This window comes from Moschus berezovskii, chromosome 2, assembly GCF_049115385.1.
Source record: "Moschus berezovskii isolate FMDL1 chromosome 2, NW_MosBer_1.0, whole genome shotgun sequence".
Lineage (NCBI taxonomy): Eukaryota > Metazoa > Chordata > Mammalia > Artiodactyla > Moschidae > Moschus > Moschus berezovskii.
In genome coordinates this window covers 24,684,495-24,700,351 of record NC_142461.1, presented here as the reverse complement: position 1 = coordinate 24,700,351, position 15,857 = coordinate 24,684,495, and the positions used below count along the sequence as shown (strand labels likewise).

The 15,857-nt window shown below is 41.8% G+C and overlaps 1 pseudogene; it reads right to left on the bottom strand.

Annotated features, from left to right (window-relative positions):
* Positions 1–2,048: 2,048 nt before the first annotated feature.
* LOC129538740 (small nucleolar RNA SNORA70) lies at positions 2,049–2,163 on the bottom strand (annotated as a pseudogene).
* Between the last annotated feature and the right edge of the window lie 13,694 nt (positions 2,164–15,857).

The window sequence follows — 15,857 nt, the reverse complement described above, 5'->3', positions numbered from 1 at the left end:
AGTCCCTTTTGCCATGTTAAGTAACACAGTCACAAAATCTGGATATTAGAGTGTGCACACCTTTGTGGGGTCATTATTCTGCCAGTCACATAAAGTACTATTGTTCTCCCTATTTTTCAAGGAGGGGCTACTCTCTGAAGTAATGAGGAACATTACTTCCAGTTCCCCTTGTTCTTGCTATTCCCCACCATGACAGGAATCTCCCCTACCAAATTACTTTCATGAAGAATCTGATATCCGAATGTTTGCACTTTATCCATGCGACAATCTATGACCTGTTCCAGAAATAGTTGCATTAGAAGAACACATTTGTAAGCAAGACATGAAAGGCATGAAAGATCTTTTCTTCTTATAAGAGACTTGAAGGAGCAGTTTTATTAGAGAAAATTTTTTGTGCTTTCTCATTACTGCCTATTAGCAATCATATACTCTGACTATATTACCTTCAGTTCAGTTCAGTTCAGTTGCTCAGTCATGTCCAACTCTTGAGTTCTAAAGGAATTTTCAGAGACCCACTTCTCACTCATCCACTTGACATCTAAGGACCTCTAAGAAAACATGGTTGAAGCTCTGTACTCTCCTGCTTTGTCCTGTCTCCATGTTATAGACATCTCTCAGAGTTTGAACTGTGATGCTGGAGATGACTCTCAAGAGTCCCTTGGACAGCAAGGAGAACAAACCAGTCAATCCTAAAGGAAATCAACCCTGAATATTCTTTGGAAGGACTGATGCTGAAGCTCCAATACTTTGGCCACTGATGTGGAAAGACAACTCATTGGAAAAGACCCTGATGCTGGGAAAGGTTGAGGGCAGGAGGAGAAGGGGGCAACAGAGGATGAGATGGTTGGATGTCATCACTGACTCAATGGACATGAGTCTGAGCAAACTCTAAGAGATAGCGAAGAAAGGGAAGCCTGGCATGCTGCAGTCCATGGGATCATAGAGAGTCAGACATGACTTAGCAAATGAATAACAACAACTTGGAGTTTCATGATTCAGTATCTCAAACCCAGACAATGCTTCAGGAGGGAGGGCGCCTTATTTTATCTGGTTTATCACTATAGCTTCATCACAAAGCACAGAGTCTGCCACAGAGAAGTGAGGTTGGTGACTTCTGACCTGGCTTCTCGTGATACCTATCTTAGTATTTACCCCTTTGTGTAATTCCCTACCCTCGAATGTGGTAAGAAACTAGTTAATGCCTCTCTTCTGACAATAGTATATGGACAAAAAATTGGGATGTCACATTTATGATTGAGTTACACAAGATTTTGACCCCTGTGTCTTGCTAGCAGACTCTCTTTCTCTTGTTTCCTTGGCTTACATCTTCATTGAACAGGTTACCATATTGGAGAAGCCCATGGAACTCAGAACCAAGGTTGGCTTCTGGACAACAGCCTGCAAGGAACTTGGGAATGCCAACAACCACGTGGGCTTGGAAGTGAATCCTTCCCTAGTCAAGCCTTGAGATGATTGTAGCCCCAAGACCCCTTCTGTACAACCTGTGAGAAATCCAGAAGAGGACCCAGGTAAACTGTGTCCAGATATCTAACCCAAAGAAAATGTGAGATAATCATTGTGTATTGCTTTAAGCCATCAGGTATGGATTCTCTTTTTTGACAGGAAAGTAGGATTTATCAGTGAGCATGAGTAAGGAGGGGCTCTTAAACCTTGGGCACCAAGGCTTTCATGAGTGCAGGGCCCAAAATTTGTCCAGGAGGCACGATTAGGGGTGCATTTGACCTTACAGTCATCCAGAATGAGCCACTTTCTTGCCACCATGTGTTCAAATTCATCAGCATTAAACTTAGTAAATCCCCACTTCTTACAGATGCGGGTCTTCTGGCGGCCAGGAAACTTGAACTTGGCCCTGCCTGGTGGGCCTCAATCACACACTTCTTGTTCTACAGCTTAGTGTGGATGGATGTTATGATTTGGCCAATGTGGACCCTGGCCACTGTGTCCTGGGACTTTCCAAAGGCAACATGCACACCTGTCTGGAGGGTAGACTGGGGACAGCATGCTGGGCATGAATGTCCACTGGCAAAGGCTGTCTCCATGTTCTCTTAGGGCAACTTACCCAGGCAACAGGCTGCTGTTTGCAGCAGTCCCATACTGAGACCCCATGGGGAGAAAAGCACTGGTCAGCTTAATTGGCTGCAAGTGGATTATCTGTTACAAAGCAGTAGATTACTAACTCGAGCAGGCACTCAGTGTGTTTTTGGGAAATGGCTGAACGAAGAAGACTAAGCAGAGGTTCATATTTATTCTTTGTTCACTTGATGGAGGGTTGATAATGATGGTGAGAAGTCTAGAGTTGAAGAGGTTTGGATAATACTGTAATTGACTGTAGCTAAGCTACAAGAGCGGGTCCAATATAAACACCTTGGGAATCTTAGAAAATGTTCTACAGCCTGATCCCTTTCTCCTGTGCTAAAGCAAAACACTTTACATCAAGGAGCTTACAATCAGATGCTTGGAATCTGCCAGCTCACTCTCTGTTTGTTCTCATATATGTATGTTTCAGGAAAATCTCTGCAGCCAGGAGGACACTGGAAAATCCATCTAGTTGGTCTTGGGAAGAGCTGCTTGCTTGTTTATCTGATTGCTTTATCCTATCGTGAATAAATTCACTCTCTTTCCCCCTTATCTGTTGTCATTAGCCGTATGATATTAGTGAAGGCTAATCCTAAAGCACTTCCTGGAGATGGAGAGAGAGATGATTCATTTTTCTAACAATATGTTTATTGATTGTCCACAGGAAAAGATCAATGCATTAAAAACAAAATGCATCATTTCTAACAGGAGCACAGCCTTGGTGTCAGGTCTGCAGGATGCAGCTGAAATACAGAAATATCAGCTGGAGGATTTACCTCCAGTCCTCGACAGAGGAATACTGCATAAGAAAGATTCAGTTGGAAGTGTAACTCAAGAGTTTCTTTCCCACTTGGCTTAGTCTTGAATGGTTAAATGATTTGACACATTAAAGTGGGTAAAGGACTAGCTAGGCAAGTGAACAGGTGCTTGTACACTATGTGAAGGTCTGAGGAAACATGCTCAGTAATTTTTAACACAATCAAGTAGTTCCACTGGTTGTAAACATAGCAGCACAAACAAGCATCCAAGTGAAGATCTGCTTAATAGACTCTTCCTTCAGCCACGTGGCAAGTCTCTTGTTTGTTCTAAGACCCTTGAGTCCTGTGCACAACTTTCTCCATCCATCTGAAACTCATCAACCTTTCCTTTGGCTTCCATTTCAACATCATAATTATAGAGAAGGGGACTAAATTGCTCAAAGTTGGGGGACATTTTGGAGAAGGCAATGGCAACCCACTCTAGGACTCTTGCCTGGAAAATCCCATGGACAGAGGAACCTGGTAGGCTGCAGTCTGTGGGGTCACTAAGAGTCGGACACGACTGAGTGACTTCACTTTCACGCATTGGAGAAGGAAATGGCAACCCACTCCACTGTTCTTGCCTGGAGAATCCCAGGGATGGGGGAGCCTGGTGGGCTGCCGTCTATGGGGTCACACAGAGTCGGACATGACTGAAGTGACTTAGCAGCAGCAGGGGGACATTTATTTAAAAACTAAATTTGGTATATTTAGGACAAATACTCCAAAATGGATGTGGTGTTACTTGATTTTTAAAAGCTTGTGCTTTTTGCACAAGTCATCTCAGAATAATCTGGAAATATTATGATGGTGGTAGACATTATTTTGCCCCTTCAGAACATTTTTTGCCCTGTTTGATTTTTTTCTGCCCCCATCCACTAAGTCTTTTCTTATAGTTTTCCAGGAAAGTAGATGTGAGAGCCTGCTTTAAGTCCTATAATAAATAGAGATTTAGGTCTCCACTTCTAATGCAGGAGATGCAGGTTTGACCCCTGGGTCAGGAAGATCCCCTGGAAGAGGAAAGGGCAATCCACTCCAGTATTTTTGCCTGGGAAGCTCCATGGAGAGAGGAGCCTGACTTACTACAATCCATGGGGTCACAAAGAGTTGGACATGACTCTTTGAACATAAGCGCGCGCGCACACATACACACACCCCAGTCCTGAGAGGCTGGATTGAAAGGGGTGAGAAGGAACATCTGGTGACTGATGCTTTCAGCCATAAGTGCAGCAACACAGTGGGTCAGGACTTAGATTTTTGTCAACATTTTCACTTGGTACAGTCAGACTCCTTTAAAGGTTTGGGATCAGAGGCCTTAGAAATGTGCCTGGGTAATATACTCAAACTATAAGTGAGAGAAGGAAGATGTTAACTCCTGAAGCAGGAGCCCCTGCCCAGGGTCTCCACTTTCCCCAGGGCTGATGGAAGAGGCAACAAGTTTTCCTTCTAGATGCTCCTCACCTGAGGGCCTGATCTCTTTTCAGTGGGGTATTTCCTTGTTCTTCTCTGTCACCAGTGATCCAGTTGGGGCACCACTAATTTTTGCTGTAAATATGAAGAGAGTAATGAATTTCTGCAGTACTTCCCTCTCACCCACATTTATCGAGCTCAGAGCACTTTTAATTATGATTAGGTGTCATGTCAGCTCCTTTGATTATCACTAAAGCCCTCTATTGTGGAAGGAGTTTTATGTCCATTCCATAGATCAGAACACATGTCAAAGAGTTTACTCAAGACCAGACAGCTATGTTGAAGGATCGGCAGGAAACCCAGGTCACCGTGCAACCAGACCAGGGTCAGAGCTGGGGCTAGGTGAGGTATACACACTGCATGAAAAAAACTCAGTGTTCAAGACAACTGAAAATACAAAATTTCTAAAAATCAAAAATAGTACAATTTTATTTTTTTAAGAAAAAATACTTTCACTAAATAAAGGTCATTTTTACTACTATCATAGTTTTGTTTTGTTTTCTTTCGCAGGGCAGGAATATAGACAGAGATGTAGAGAACAGATGTGTGGACAAGAGCTGGGGGGAGGTTTACAGCATAGGGTTAGGTGGGATGAATTGAGAGATTGGGATTGACATATATACAGTGTGTGAGTGTGTGAGTGCTGTCGCCTCAGTTGTGTTCGATTTTTTTGTGACACTGAGGACCATAGCCCACAAGGCTCCTCTGTCCATGGGATTCTCCAGGCAAGAATACTGGAGTGGATTGCCATGCCCTCCTCTGGGCGATCTTCCCCACCCAGGGATCGAACCTGCATCTGTCATGTCTCCTGCATTGGCAGGAGGATTCTTTACCAATAGAGCCATCTGGGAAGCCCCCATATATACAGTGGAGAGGGTAGCCTATCCCTTCTCCAGGGGATTTTCCCAACCCAAGAATCAAACCAGGGTCTCCTGCATTGTAGGCAGAATCTTTACCAGCTGAGCTACCAGGGAAGCCCCCATATATACATTACCATGTATAGAATAGATAGCTAGTGGGAACCTGCTGTGTAGCACAGGAAGCTCAGCTCAGTTCTCTGTGATGATCTAGAGGGGTGGAATGAAGGGTGGGGTGGGAGGGAGGTCCAAGAGGGAGGGGATATATGTATACATGTGGTGGGTTCACTTCATTGTACAGCAGAAAGTAGCACAATGTTGTGAGGCAACTATATCCTGATTTAAAAAATAGCACAATTTTAACTAAAGAGACGTTCACTGAGAGTAAACTTTTTTTTTTTTTAACCTCAACTGCATCACGGCTGAATAAGGTATTGCCTTTTCACCTCCAGTTGCTTCCCAGCCTTCCAGAACTCCAGGTGGCCTGCTGGTCCGCTCTGTCCTGTGACGTATCCTCCTGCTCTGTTTCATATCAGCACAGGCAGCCTCAGGAAACAACAGCTTCTTCCTACTACTGCTATTCTGGCCAGCTCTCCTCTCCTGCCTGACCAGCCTTGGTCCATATGGATAATGGCTTAGGGAAATCTCTTTCCTTCAGAACAGGCCTTGGATTTATGAAACTCAGAGAAGAGATGGCATTTCTTCTTCAATATGCTGTCGTCATGCCTCTGAAAGCTGGCATCTGCAGAGCTGCTATCATAGCTCTATCAATAGGGAGGAAGGGAGCCAATGGCCCCAAGTGCCTCCTGGTTGCAGAGGATGAGATGGTTGGATGGCATCACCAACTCAATGGACATGAGTTTGAGCAAACTCCAGGAAATGGTGAAGGACAGGGAAGCCTGGTGTGCTGCAGTCCATGGGGTTGCAAAGAGTTGGACACGACTGAGCAACTGAACAAGAACAACCTCCTGAACACAGAGCACCATGCCGCACAACAGAGCTGTCAAAGAGCACGGGTTCTGAAGCCAGGCGCTTCCAATTCTGATCCAAACACTTGCTAGTTGTGTGGCTTTGGGTGAACTATTTACCCTCAAACATGCTAAATTAACCTAGTGAAGTTAATATGAAGAATTATCCACGTGAAGTACTTAGGACTGTCCCTGACACATAATTAGCAGTCAGTAATTGCCAGCAATTATTTTTGCTATTTAGCTTTATGTTCACAGTAACTCTGTGAGCTGGTCATATTATGACCAGGAATAGTAAACTTAATTAACTTATTCAGAAAATTCTGGTAAAATGGAAGGAGATGACATCCAAACTACCATTTTCATAGAAACCCATAGAACACATTTGATTCTTTTAAGAGAAAAAAAATGTGCTTTCTTTACTCAAAATGGTTCCAATTTTCTGTATTATAGAAATTAAGTAAGGAGCCAGTTATTACCAACCTAGACAACATATTAAAAAGAGGAGACATTACTTTGCCAACAAAGATCCGTCCAGTTAAGGTTATGGTTTTTCCAGTAGTCAGGTATAGATGTGAGAGTTGGACTATAAAGAAATCTGAGCGCCGAAGAATTGATGCTTTTGAACTGTGTTGTTGGAGAAGACCCTTGAGAGTCCCTTGGACTGCAAGGAGATCCAAGCAGTCCATCCTAAAGGAGATCAGTCCTGGTGTTCATTGGAAGGACTGATGTTGAAGCTGAAACTCCAATATTTTGGCCACCTGATGTGAAGAGCTGACTCATTTGAGAAGACCCTGATGCTGGGAGGGATTGAGGACAGGAGAAGATGGGGATGACAGAGGATGAGATGGCTGGATGGCATCACCGACTCAATGAACATGGGTTTGGGTGGACTCCGGGAGTTGGTGATGGACAGGGAGGCCTGGCTTGCTGTGGTTCATGGGGTCACAAAGAGTTGGACATGACTGAACAAATGAACTGAACTGAACTGAACTGAAAGGAGCCAGAGTTTGTGATAAGGCCAAGAAAGTTTTGTTTTGTTTTGCTTGTATTTGAAAACTGGTCAGGCTTGTGTTTAATTTCATGAAGTTTTTTTTTTAAAAAAAATCATTCTTAATAATTTGGAACAAAATGTTACTTTACCTTCAACAATCTGAATTGCTTCTGGTTCTAACCTGCTTGTTGAAGAATATTATTTTCAGTTGTCTGTAGACTTTCATCCTTTTTAAAATTGCCAGTACATAAATAGCACCCTTAACACTCTGCCTCTTGCTGGAAGCCTGGACTAACATTGACGTAATATATACACACTTACCACCTGCTCCACAAACCATCCCCAAATACTGTCAAGCCTTGCAGGACACAGCCAAGAGGCTACCTGGCAAGAAAGAAGTGTTGATCTTGTTTTTCATTTCCCTTGATAGATTCTTTTCTGTCTGAAAGTCAAGCAAATTAAAAACATACATTGAAGAGCTTGAAGAATCACATAAAATAAAAATGAAATGAAACCCAAAAAAGAATCATATCAGAAACCAATGTAATTGGAGCTTTATGGAGGAGAAAGATTAAAAGGGGTGACATATCCTGCTTTTAACAGAAGAGCTTTGCTGACATCATCATCCCCTTGAGAGGGAGAACGGTTGATTCTAACTACTCCTGGCAATAGGCATTTATAGATCCATCCATTTTATGGTATTCTGTTATCTTCCATAGAGTTTAAATGTGAGTCATTTAGGTCTTTTTGTTTTGTCCCTTGCTAAATAAGAATCAATGATGCTCTTAAGTACAAATGTCATTTTAAAATTATTTTTTATTAGAGTATAGTTGCTTTGCAATGTTGTGTTATTTTATGCTGTACAGCAAAGTAAATCAGCTATATGTATACATATATTCCTAGACAGAATATTAAAAAGCAGAGACATTACTTTACCAACAAAGGTCCATCTAGTCAAAGCTATGGTTTTTCCAGTAGTCATGCGTGGATGTGAGATTTGGACTATAAAGAAAGCTGAGTGTCAAAGAATTGACGCCTTTGAACTGTGGTGTTGGAGAAGACTCTTGAGAGTCCCTTGGACAGCAAGGAGATCCAACCATTCAATCCTAAAGAAAATCAGTCCTGAATATTCATTGAAAGGACTGATGCTGAAGCTGAAACTCCAATACTTTGGCCACCTGATGGGAAGAACTGACTCATTGGAAAAGACCCTGATACTGGGAAAGATTGAAGGCAGGAGGAGAAGGGGACGACAGAGGATGAGATGGTTGGATGGTGTCACCGACTCAATGGACATGAGTTTGAGCAAGCTCAGGGAGTTGGTGATGGACAGGGAAGCCTGGAGTGCTGCAGTCCATGGGGTCGCAAAGAGTCAGACATGGATGAGTGACCGAATTGAACTATTACATGTATTCCCTCTTTTTTGGATTTCCTTCCCATTTAGGTCACCACAGAGCACTGATTGGAGTTCCCTGTGTTATACAGGAGGTTCTCATTAGTTACCTATTTTATACATAGTATCAGTAGAATATATATGTCAATCCCAATCTCCCAATTCATCCCACCTCCGTTTTCCCCCTTGGTGTCCATACATTTCTTCTCTACATTTGTGTTTCTATTTCTGCTCTGCAAATAAGATCACCTCTACCAAATGCCATTTTAAAAGTACTATAAAGAGCTTGATAACTTGTTCCTGAGTGGGAAAAAGAAGGACTGAGATATCTAGCAAGATTTTTTTCATGTGTGATTTTTAAAAACTGTGGTAAAATCCACATAATATAAAATCTACCATTTTAAAGTATAAAAGTCAGTGACATTTAGTACATTCAAAATGTTGAGCAACCATCACCACTATTGAGTTTCAAAATATTTCATCACTCCAAAGGCAGTCCCTGCCATTAATCAGCCTCTTCCCATTCCTCTCTCCTCCAGGCCCTGGTGACCTCCAACATGCATCATGTGTCTTTGGACTTGTCTGGGTATTTCAAGTACATGGAATCATACAATATGTGACCTTTCATGCTTCTTTCACTTAGCGTGACATACTCAAGTTTCATCCATTTTGTAGCCTGTACAGCACTTTATCCCTTTCTATGACTGAATAACTTGCCATCATATGCGTACACCACATTTTGTTTATTCATTAATCAGTTGATGGACATTTGGGTTTCTGTCACTTTTAACTATTGTGAATAGTGCTGCTATATATACTTGTGCTCAAGTTTTTGTTTAAATCCTTACTTTCAATTCTTTGGGGTATAAACCCAGGAGTAGTATTTCTGGGTCATACAGTAATTCTAACTGCCAAGCTGCTTTCCATAGTAACTACACCATTTTGCATTGTCATCTAGCAAACTTTTGAAAAAAAATGTAATGGCACAATTTATGAAAATTAAAGATATGCCTGTCCAAAAATGCATATGTATTTTACAAGGACATATGTTTGCTCTTTATGTTTAGTCTCTCAGTCGTGTCTGACTCTTTGCAACCCCATGAACTGTAGCCCACCAGGCTCCTCTGTCTATGGGATTTCCTAGGCAAGGATGCTGGAGTGGGTTGCCATTTCCTTCTCCAGGTGATCCTCTCAACACAGGTATTGAACCAGGGGATATTCTGCAGCTCTTGCATTGACAGGGAGATTCGTTACCACTGAGCCATCTGGGAAGCTCCAAGGACATATACATGTTTAATATTTATCTAAAACCATGGATTACTCTGAACTGAGTGCTGAAGAATTGATGCTTTTGAATTTTGGTGTTGGAGGAGACTCTTGAGGGTCCCTTGGAATGCAAGGAGATCAAACCAGTCAATCCTAAAGGAAATCAGTCCTGAATATTCACTGGAAGGACTGATGCTGAAGCTGAAACTCCAATACTTTGGCCACTTGATGTGAAGAGCTGACTCATTGGAAAAGACCCTGATGCTGGGAAAGATTGAAGGCAGAAGGAGAAGGGGATGACAGAAGATGAAACGGTTGGAAGACATCACTGACTAAATGGACTTGAGTTTGACCAAGCTTTAGGAGTTGATGATGGACAGGAAAGCCTGGCATGCTGCAGTCCGCGGGATTGCAGAGAGTTGGACATGACTGAGCAACTGAACTAAACTGATGGATCACTCAGATGCAGATATTCCAGCTGTTAGAATGAGGTCTCCAGGAGTGAAATAAAGCAAATCCATCAAATAATGTATTATCTGTTGTTGAAGATGCCAACTGTGGTCAAGATAAACTGAACCTTTTTGCTCTAGCCTTCAATCACTTAGCAATCTTCTGATGCCTGATAGAATTTCCCAGGTATCTCCTTATCAAGAAAGACAGCAAGGAGGATCCTCCTGGGACATGGGCATGGACTTGCCATTCCTAGAAAAGTCTCTGTATCTCCCATCTGATTTATCTCCATCTCATGAGATGGATTGTAGTAAATCAAACAGCCAGAGTTTATTCAGTTATCTCCAACTGAACTGCCAAATCATACATGGTTCCTTTTTCCTTCTTCGTGTTTTAACATGTCTGAAATCAATTGCTTCTTAGATTTCATGAACTAAAATGATTTTGATGAAGTCAAATTTTTAACCCAGTACCTTAGTGATCCAATCAAGGTTTACTGAATTTGTGAGGCCAGGAATAAAGTAGACCTACTCTGGCCTTCTCTGGCATATGCTGTGGTTATTTACACAGTGCTGCATACTATTACTTATTCACACACACACACACACACACACACACTCACAATCCTATCTTTTGCCATCCCCATGTCTATCACCCAGGTAAGTCTTTTACTCATCCTTGAGGACTTAGGACAGTCTCCTTCTTTGATGTCTCCTGCTAGACTAGGCTCGCAGACTTACAGCCTCATAGCATCCTCTACACATTTCCAAGTGTGATCCAGAATATCAGGAGGCCCAACTTATTATTACTACAGTTGGCATAGAGCTTTGTTCTGCTCATTCCAGAGGCTATGGTTAACTTCACCAGCACCTGACAAATATGTTCCTGAGGGAAGTTAAGTGGGAGAGTGGGAACAGCCCAGAGAAAACTTGTCTCCGCACTGAAAGCAATTCACAGCAGCATTCCACCTGGTGATGTATCAACAGTATAAGTCTACACGTGCGTGATAGTCTATGCTGGCTGATGTAGCCCTTGATGGAATTTTTGCTCTGATTTTTTAGTTATGATCACATCAGAGGAAATGATTAAGATCTAAAACATGACCCCAAAAAGGAATACTCTGAAAACCAACTAGTCTAGTAGCCTTCAAACTGGGATCCCCATACCTCAAGAGGTACCCTGAAACATCATAAGAGTTATCAAAGCATGAATAAGGGATTTCGAGATCCCTAACTGCTTCAAATGTGCTCACTGGTGTCTGACTCTTTGTGATCCCATGGACTATTAGCCCGCCAGTCTCCTCTGTCCATGGGATTTCCCAGGGAAGAATACTGTCAGTGGGTAGCCATTTCCTCCTCCAGGGGATCTTCCTGACCCAGGGATCAAACCCGTGTCTCCTGCATTGCAGGTGGATTCCACCACTGACCCACTGAGGAAGCCCTTCCAGATCCCTAACTTGTATCCCAAAGTAGAACAACAAGTTTGTGATGATCAAAACATCTGGTGGTCTCTCCTTTCTCACCTTTCCTTTTCATAGTCTCCTTCCTGCCACTTTGCAAAAGAAAGCCTTACCTCCCATCCATCTAGCATGTTTTCAACAATTACATTGTACTTTTAGATGTAGAAACTTTCAGAACCCCCCGAAATTGGACATTCTGAAATATTGATGTCCAGCTTTGTGTTTTTCCTTGTCTTACACTTGATTCTTTTAAGTGCAAAGCATAGAGTTAGATATGGGATAACTTGATTCATGTTGACATATCCAGAATTCACATACACTTACGAAAGAGAAGGCAGGAGTGCTGGTATTGTCCTCTAATACCCTCTCTTCTCCCATCCCCTGTCTATTGCTACATAATGTGTCCCTCTGGGGAGAGGCTCCCTTTTGAATGGAGCAAAGACAAAGACAATTGGTGAAAAGCTCTGAAGGGCACTGTGCCTCATTTCAAGGGGGTGCCATGTTTTATCCATTAGTATTAAAATTAGTGTTAAGAAATGAGATAGAAATCATGGGAACACATCTCTATGCAGTCATTTAAATTGAAAAGAGAAGGTTAGACATTTCCTGCCTCCCAAAGAAATTAGTCTGATTTTGCTGATAATTATAATTGTCTTGAATAAGGTTGAATTAGGTTACATGATGGATATTGTCTATAAATTGAATGAGCTAAATCAGTAGCTCCAAAGTTATGGTGAAAATATCTGTAAAACAGAGCAAGATAAGTATTTAACCAAAAATATACATACTATATAAAATAGATAATAAGAACCTACTACCCACTTATGGACTTCCCTGATGGCTCATCAGTAAAGAATCCATCTGCAATGCAGGAGACACAGAAGATGCAGGTTCAATCTGAGTAGGGAAGATCCCCTGGAGAAAGGAATGGCAACTCACTCCAATATTCTTGCCTGGGAAATCCTCTGGACAGAGGAGCCTGGTGGGCTACAATCCATGGGGTCGCAAAGAGTCAGATATGACTGAGCATGCATGCACACACTAGCTGACTACCTGTAGTAGTACAGCAAAGGGAACTAAGTCCTCTGTAATGACCTATATGGAGAAAGAATCTAAAAAGAAAGGTTTTACATGTATAGCTGATCTCATTTGCTGTATAGCAGAAACAAACACAACATTGTAAATCAACTATATTCCAATAAAAATTAGTTTTAAAAAGTTAAGTTGCAATGTAAATCTGAAATTATATTAAATAACATTTTGTAACATTAGAATCAGTTGTTTGGCAAAGGTGAAATATACCATTTCAATTTTCTCCACCTCTTTAAAGTACATTGTGATAAAGAGTTTATTCCTGAAGGAAAGCAGAACAGGAATCATTCTTTTGTTAAAATATTGACATATTTTATTATTGGTTGTTAAATATTTATGTCCCTGAATCCTAAAGTGGATCTATCCCAGCCCTCCCCTGGGACCGGGGACTGTAAGATGTCATGATCCAGAGACTGTAAGATCAATACCCTGCACAGTTAAGAATATTCTCTGACATGAAATTAATATCTGAATTTTTTTTTTTTGAATCTCAAGAAATAATAGCAAAGTCTTTGCGAAACCAGAGGGCTCTAAAGAAAGAACAGAGGCTTTGGAGTAGAGACCAGGGCTCAATTTCTAGTTGCTTAGTTACCAGTTGAGGCCTTTTGGGTTGTTTACCAAAATCTCCAGAGTCTGTTTTCTTTACTAGGAAAATTGAAATAAAAATCCCTGTCTGATTAGGTTAAGAATAAATGAGATTATATATAAGGTTAGTAGCATGATACCTCGGAGAAGGCAATGGCAAGCCATTCCAGTACTCTTGCCTAGAAAATCCCATGGATGGAGAAGCCTGGTAGGCTGCAGTCCGTGGGGTCACTAAGGGTCGGACACGACTGAGCGACTTCACTTTCACTTTTCACTTTCACACTTTGGAGAAGGAAATGGCAACCCACTCCAGTGTTCTTGCCTGGAGAATCCCAGGGACGGGGGAGCCTGGTGGGCTTCCGTCTAAGGGGTCACACAGAGTTGGACACGACTGAAGTGACTCAGCAGCAGCAGCAGCAGCATGATACCTGGCATATGTTCAGTTCAGTTCAGTTCAGTTCAATCGCTCAGTCGTGTCCGACTCTCCGCGACCCCATGAATCACAGCACGCCAGGCCTCCCTGTCCATCACCAACTCCCGGAGTTCACTCAAACTCATGTCCACAGATTCGGTGATGCCATCCAGCCATCTCATTCTCTGTTGTCCCCTTCTCCTCCCGCCCCCAACCTTTCCCAGCATCAGAGTCTTTTCCAGTGAGTCAACTCGTCACATGAGGTGGCCAAGGTATTGCAGTTTCAGCTTTAGCATCAGTCCTTCCAATGAACACCCAGGATTGGTCTCCTTTAGAATGGACTGGTTGGATCTCCTTAGGAAAGCTTACAAATACCAGTTTTCTTCTGGATATTACTCCCTACTTTTTGGTCTCTAATTCCCAATGCATTTATCTGTTGTATTATAGCTTCATGTCTTTGGACAATGTGGGAAGTCAATACTTTCAAGTTGTGAGCCATAGGAGTTCTGGGGATGTAAGACAGTGGAGATGAGGGCTTGGAGAGAAAGAAAGTCACGGAGCTCCAGTTCCTTCATTAACTTAAGTCAGTGACTTTTTTAAGAGCAAAATGCTTCTGAGCTTCAACAGGGCAACAGAATTGAGAACTTCTGAAAATACAGTCCTTAGCCCAAGGTGTTAGTGCTTGCAAATGGAATTTATGGCACAGAGACTCTATTTGTGGATGTTTTGAGATGGGCTTAGAGGTAAGGATATTTGGCTGAAGTCAACAGTAAGCAATGAGCATAGTCAACTATGATTAGAGTACAATATACAATATGGGATATCCATATAGATAGAGGGAGACAATGTGAAACATACATGAGCCAAAGAAACTCAAAGATTTTGAGAACATCGTGATGAGTTTGTTGTTCACTCACTAAGTTGTATCCAACTCTTTGAGACCCCATGGACTATAGCCCACCAGGTTCCTCTGTCCGTGGGGTTCTCCAGGTAAGAATACTGAGTGGGTTGTCATTTAATAACTGGCTTTAAATTATGAGTATGAAAACAGTATTACTCCCATTCTCAATCACCCTGACACTTTATATGGCTGTTTATTTGTTGGGGTTTTTTCCTGTTCGATAGTTGTAACATAATTTCGGTTTTTTAAACCCCATTTACCAGGTAGAACAAAGATTAATGGTGATCAGTCTTCTATTCTTCTGTTAACTGAGAAAATAATATCCTGGAGTTTTAAGAGAACAATTCAAGATCTTTGTTAACTTATTTTCTTTCTAGGGCTTTAAAAATATTCCCATTTTGTCTTCTTTGTAATTGTGTTGGAGACATTCTGTGTACCCTCGGCCTTTTAAAACAGACGGACTTTTGTACTCTTTGAAAATGTAATTAAAACATTAAATAATAGACTCATCATTAAATCAGCCAGAGAGTCTGACCAGGGTCTTCTAAGCCTAAAAATGATTCATTAGTGAGCTCTGGAGAAAACACATGCTCTCTCTTCACCATATCATACAAACTATCACAGAACAGTTCTCCCACCTCCTTTCTGAAGGTTCATTGGTACTGAGGGTTCATGCTCTTTTTTCTTTTACTCTTGTTGTTTTTCTTCTGCCATCTCAAATTTATATAACATCTGTTTTCTTGGTTCTTTGGAAAGATGATATTTTTATAGTGTTAACCCTCTTCTTCTTGGAGAAGGAGACAGCAACCCATGCCAGTACTCTTGCCTAGAAAATCCTATGATAAAGGAGCCTGGCAGGCTACAGTTCATGGAGTCGCAAAGAGTCAGACACAACTGAGTAACTTCACTCACTCATTCAAGCCTCTTCTACTTTTGTAGACAATCCAGACCCCTAAAGGCAAACTGTTCTGTCTAGTTATTTCTGAAAATTTCTAGGAGGCATTCCATGGATAGCCACAAACAAGTGGCATCCACCGCTTTCTTCCTGTCTTGCACCCTCCTCCCTGCAAAGTCCAGACTGTGTACTTGAACACAAGGTTTTCAGGGTTCTTGTTT